This window comes from Tamandua tetradactyla, chromosome 1, assembly GCF_023851605.1.
Source record: "Tamandua tetradactyla isolate mTamTet1 chromosome 1, mTamTet1.pri, whole genome shotgun sequence".
Taxonomy (NCBI): domain Eukaryota; kingdom Metazoa; phylum Chordata; class Mammalia; order Pilosa; family Myrmecophagidae; genus Tamandua; species Tamandua tetradactyla.
Window position 1 is genome coordinate 230,041,449 of NC_135327.1, and position 6,055 is coordinate 230,047,503.

The 6,055-nt window shown below is 47.8% G+C and overlaps 1 long non-coding RNA gene across 1 annotated transcript; it reads right to left on the reverse strand.

Annotated features, from left to right (window-relative positions):
• Nucleotides 1-263: 263 nt before the first annotated feature.
• LOC143688357 (uncharacterized) lies at nt 264-5,550 on the reverse strand. The gene is made up of 3 exons (XR_013177969.1): nt 5,502-5,550; nt 2,035-2,150; nt 264-353 (listed from the first exon to the last, which is right to left on the reverse strand). It is a non-coding gene; the product is annotated as an uncharacterized LOC143688357 (long non-coding RNA).
• Between the last annotated feature and the right edge of the window lie 505 nt (nt 5,551-6,055).

The window sequence follows — 6,055 nt, forward strand, 5'->3', positions numbered from 1 at the left end:
TTACAGAGTCAGGGCGTGCCCCAGCCTCGCCGGGTGCTCACCTGCCAGCACCCTTCCCCTGGCCTGGCGCTGGCCTGTACCAGGCGAGGGGCACTGACCCTGCAGATGGACAGGCCTCACGGCCACCAGGTGCCACCTGTCCCGCCCACCCCACCTGGCTCCTGTTCACGTTCCACCACTCTGTATCCCTTCCATCCTCCCCTGTCCCCTGGAGCTGCCTGGACCCCAGAGCAGGGTCTCACCACTCCTTTCCCGACGCTTTCCTCCTGCTGTGTCCAAGAACTGGGACCTGGTCCCTGCTGCCGGCTTGTCCTCCATATCTGGGCTGGTCTAGGTGCTGGGCGGTGATGTATCTGCTGAGTGGATGATGGATGTCCATCTTAGTGCAGAAATCGGAGCTGGGCTGTGACCCGGGCTGCATCCGTAACCTGAGCTGGGCTACAGGAGTTGCCCCTGAGCCCCTTTCCTCTCCCTCGTGCAGCGTCAGGTGACAGGTGACCCTTGGAACCTGGGTGGGGCCCAGCTGGGCTGGACTGTCTCTAGGTTAGTTGAACCCTGTTTTCAATTAGGACATTTCTGTGTTGGGAGTTAAAGTTAGAAAAAGAAGAATGGCTATGAGGAGAAATCTAACTTATTGATTAGCCATGCTTATGGGCAGGTTCAGGTGATGTGCTGATTTGCAGGTAATATTTGTCTACGTTCAGAAAAAGTGACTGATTTGGGGCAGTAGCACAGCATTGTGACTATCCCTAGCAGCACTGAATTATATATTTGAATGTGGATAAAATGGGAAAATTCAGGTTGTACATGTTATTAGAATAAAAATAATAATAATAAAAAAAGCGTAGGACCATACAACACAAACAGTGAGCCCTAAATTAAACCATGGGCTGCAGTTAGTACAAGTATAAAAATGATCTTTCATCATTTGTAACAAATGCATCACACCAATGCAAAGTGTTTATAGTGTGACAGTCTAAGAAAACTGTATTTTATGCATGATTTTTTTCTATAAACCTAAAACTTCTCTAAAAAAATTTTTAGAATAGCTAGCCAATGAAAAGCAACACTATGAATTAAACACAGAGAGCTGGAAAGTAATTATTAAAGTGTGTTTTGTCAAAGTAAAAAAATTGTTAAAAATGAGTTTTTCTGGTTTTGACGCCACTGGCTAAAATAGTAAATGTCTTTCTCTTAACTGTCTTTGCTTATTTTGCATAAAACATTTGCTGTTATGTGAAGAAAGGTTTTGTTTTACCTGAAATTTCTCTTAGTTCCTGTTTCAGTTTGCTAACGCTGCCGGACTGCAATATATCAGGAATGCATTGGTTTTTGCAAAAGGCATTTATTGTTACAAATTTATACTTCTAAGGCCATGAAACTGTGAATTAAGGCATCAAGGGAGATACTTGCTCTAAGGAAAGGCTGCTGGCACCCAGGGTCCCTCTGTCACATGGGAAGGCACATGGTGACGTCTGGTCCTTGTCTCCTGGCTTCTGGGTTCAGAATGGCTCTCTCAGCTCCTGTGGGCGCTTCTGGCTTCTCCTGCGTGTTTTCTTTCCCTGAGCTCTCTCTGAGTTTCACCTGCCTTTTATCCCCTCGTAGAGGGCTCAGCAGGGGGGATTAAGACCCCCTTGAACGGACGGGGCTGCGTGGCCGTGGAAACAACCTAATAACCAGGTCCCACCCGCAGCAGGTCTGCCGGCACAGGGATGGGTGAAAAGAACGTGGCCTTTTCTGGGTGCGTAACAGATCCGCACCAGCACCGCTCCCCTATTTCTTTTTCTGAACTTCAGTGTAGATGTGAGAGAGTAAGGCTCAGCAGCATTTCCCATGGTGGGCGAGGGAAGGGACTGAAAAATTAAGAAGGAGAAAACTGACTCCACGCGGCCGTCTGTTGTGACGTGTGGCTGCACCTTTGTGCGGCTTCCCGCTGCCGCAGCCCGCTCCCTGTCGGGCTGCCCGCGTGTGGGGCTGACTGCGCAGTCTACCTCCCCATGGAAAGAGAAGCCGCCCGAAGTGGGAGATTGCTACCTGCTTGCGTTTTCTTTCTCTGAAAGGATAATCATCACCGTTCTCAATCCTCTGTCTCGTTGGCTCAGAAAGTTACTGTGCTAGTGTCATCATTATCGCTTCTTTCAAAAACCATCCTGGAAAAGAAAAATTTCAACGGATAATTGAAGTTTGTGATGTGAAACTCATTTCTGCTAATGAGAGACAAATTGTTATTCTCTTCAGGCTGCCCTTATGCAATAGGATTCACTCGAATTAAAAACGCGAAGACATTTTTCATCAAGCTGCAATGAACAATTAGCCCAACACAAAGCAGCCTGTGCTATAAAACAGATAATGCAGCGAGGAAGCTTTTCTATAGGAAGAAAATGACTTCAATTAAAAAGCATAAACTTAGTACGTCTACATGGTAATAAGTTATTTTTCATTTTACAAAGAGAAAGAGTAATTCAAATTTTTGTCCTAACAACCCACGGGGAGCCAAGTCCTCTTGACTGTTGGTCTAGCCCAATTTATCAAAATAATTATTTCCTTTTTATTTTTTATTTTGCATGGGCAGGCACTGGGAAATGAACCCGGGTCTCCGTCATGGCAGGCGAGAACTTTGCCTGCTGAGCCACCGGGGCCCACCCTCCTTCATTTGATAAATGGACAAATTCAGAGGCCCTAAGGTTTATAAGCTGGGTGTGGCCACACAGCTACTAAGTGGCTGGAGTAGATGTGAATTCAGCTCTGGTTCTAAATTTCATCTTTATTTCCTACTTGACTGCACTGCCTTTCCTCCATGCTACTAATTTTGAAGTGATCTGCAAAGTTCATTTTATTGATCTTTCCAGCCCAAATGTTTTAGCTCACTTCTCCCTTTATAGGAAAGGCTTATGCCTTGGCACTCAGAATGCTAGTCCCAGAGAGCCCTTGTCTCGAGTAATTTGGGGAACTTGTCTGTGCACTTCGTACTGCTGACCTGCATTTTCATTAGAGTCAGAAACACTTCTCTTATGCAAGCCAGACTTGGGCCCTGGATGCGGTTGCAGTGAAGTGTCAGGACATAAGGCCCCCCAAAGACAAAGGACACGTGAACTCCCTTCAGATGGAGCCCCACTCTCCTTCAAGAGAGCTCAGTAGGAGTGCGGACCCTGACTTGGGACTCGCCATGCCCCAAGACACCATTGCCTCTTTCCCTGACTGTGTTCAGGGTTTCTGGGAGTTTAGCACTCGGGGTGTCTTCATCTGGTTCTTGTGTCTGTCTGACCTCAGGTGTGATGCCGAGAGACTGAAAGGAAGACGGACCGTTTCACCGCCCCTTATTGAGTGTGCTGGCCGAGAGTCCCCCTGGGAGACACCCTTGGGGAGCGCTGCCCAGCACCTCCGGGTTACCCAGCTCTGCTGGAGGGGCGAGGCCAGGAAGCTTTGGGAGGGGAGGCAGCACTCTGCTAAGGAACGGGGAGGGTGCGCCTTGGTGACCCCAGAGCATGCTTTAGAAGTAGTAGCTGGCCATTTGCCCGTGACCCTCTGGGGTGGGCCAGGACCACTTCCATGTGGCCGGAGCTAAATTGCTCTGGGCAATGAAGGAGAGAGAAGGTCTGCCTCTCTTTTAAAGGAAGGTGGACAAAACACCGACGCATGTGGCTTCCAGGAGTCCCGGGGGCTGTGAGTACAGCTTTGGTTGGGGCAGCACCCATGCCCAAGACCCCTGCCGGCTGCACTGGCTCCTGGAGGCCCCCCAGTTCCTCTCCTGGAGTCCCTGGCGTCTTGTCCTGGGAGCTGTCCTTCGCCGCCATGCATCTGCACTGAGGCTGGGCGGACTCCTGCCCCTTCCGCTGCTGCCCCAGGGACTGTGCGCCCACAGCAGGCAGGCTCTGATCTCCAGCCGCAGTTCCGCCGTTTTCAAGCACTCCATCTAGAGGGCTTCATGAGCTTCATCAGGAAAAGAGACAGGAAACAGCTACCAGCACGTGCCTTCGTCTGAGATCATCTCTATGTAATGCTTATTCCTCAATCACAATGAAAAGTTTTGCTTGATTGTGGAACAAATTAGAAAATAACTAGAGCTTTGTTCATTTTTCAACAGAATTCCTTTGGAGCCCAAAGCATTTCATGAATGTAAAATTATTCAGTAGATCTCATTAAAGCAGTCCTATAAAGTAAGATTGTGTTTGATTAAAAATATCTGCAAAAAACAAATAAATAAAAAGAAAGAAAGGTGCCTGAAACCAGATAGTACTGTTCAATGCAGGAAAGGTTGTTATAATATTATAGCAAATGGCCTGAATTGAAATCTCATGATTGATTATTCCTCATTTAGGAAGTTTACATTTCTCCATTTCATGGTGTATGCAACGTCTGGTAACAAAATGAACTCATATTTCCTGATAGACTTACTAATTATAGGTTTTTTCTTCGGCTTGGTTACTGAGCGGGAGATGGAGAAAGAGATTGAACAAAAGACAGACAGATTCAAATATAAGAAGTAATTATTCATTTATAGTTGTTATTAAAGCTAAAATTTAGAAAAGACAAATTTAAATCAAGGTGGGATTAAAAGGTGGAAACAGGTTCAAAGGGAAATAAAGAGCTTCTAGTTTAACATTTTAATTTTAAATGTTCTGCTAAAAGCAAGAGGCAGTGTGAGACCCAGAATCTTCCATTTCATTTCCTAACTGTCCCAGTAGTCCTTTCCCCCTTCCAGCCCCTTCTCTACACCTCCCCCAGGCTTCTGTCCCCCTACTGCCCCCACTCAGGGACCTCCAGGGTCTGGAGCCAAGCCCTGGTTGTGTCACCTGCCCGAGTGGACACTCAGGACCGAAGCAGACCCCAGGAAGGCACGCCCACACCCCACCCCGCCCTGAGTGCAGGCCCATCGTCAGCAGGACCCTCGAAGATGCTGCTAGTTCAGGAGAGGCCACACTGAGTTGGTGGGCCTCAGTCCAGCACGCGGGGAGCCGTGTAAACAGGAAGCGTGGGTTCAGCAGAAGGAGACGCCATGTGGTGCAGGAGACCAGCCTGAGGTGCAGATGCCACCCCTACCCCCAGGACGTGCTGACACCTCGAGGTGGGCCTGTGGCCTGCGGAGCTGTGAGACAACGAATCCCTGCTGTCCAAGCCACCCCATCCGTGGTGTTTGTCACAGCAGCACAGCAGGCGGAGACAGGTAGTGTTTGGCCTACTGGATGGACTCTCTGCCTTCCCTGAACTCAAGGCCAGCCCCCTCCTCTGTTCCCTTCCGTTGACATGCCCGGCTCCTCGGTGCCAGGTCTGAGAATCCCACGCCCGCCACCACCTCTTCTTGGGGGTCTGGTCGGTTTTTGCACTTAGCATGTTAGAAACTGAACTTTAATTCTATTTGCTTCATCAATGTGCTTTTTCATCAGTAAATGGCAGCTCTATTCTTCCAGCTACTTGAACTAAAATCTTAGCTTCTTGTTGAACTAAAAATCCAGGGAGCATGAGAAAAGCTCAGCTGTGTGGCTGCGTAATGCTTCACTTACTGCTAATTCTCCAGCATTGTCAGGAAGATTCTAGCTCCCTTCAGTTTCTATTCCTGCTGGAATTTGGATGGTTGCTAGGTTACTTGTGTGCTTTCACTGTTGGCTGTTCATATGACGATGCACAGAAGTGTGGGAATTTTCAAAAGGAAAGCAAACTCTTTGGAGGCTGTGAGAACTCAGCTCCTAAGGGATGAGCGCCAAGGGGGACACTCTTCAATGTCCTTTCTATTCCCTCCTGAAAAATACGCTTCCAAGTGTATAAAATGGACTTGAAATTGAAGAATGAACATTGTCAGAGTCTGTTCTAGTTTGTAGAAGCTGTCAGAACACAAAATACCAGAAATGGCATGGCTTTTAAAAAGGGGAATTTATTAAGTTGCAAGTTTACAGCTCTAAGGTGCTGAAAATGTCCAAACTAAGTCATCCAGGGAAAAATACTTAGACTCAGGATACTGTCAGCTATGAAGGCATGTGGCGATGTCTGCTAGCTTTCTGTTCTCATTTCATAAGGCTTCCCCAGAGGTATTTTCCTTTCACACCAAAGGCATCCAGCT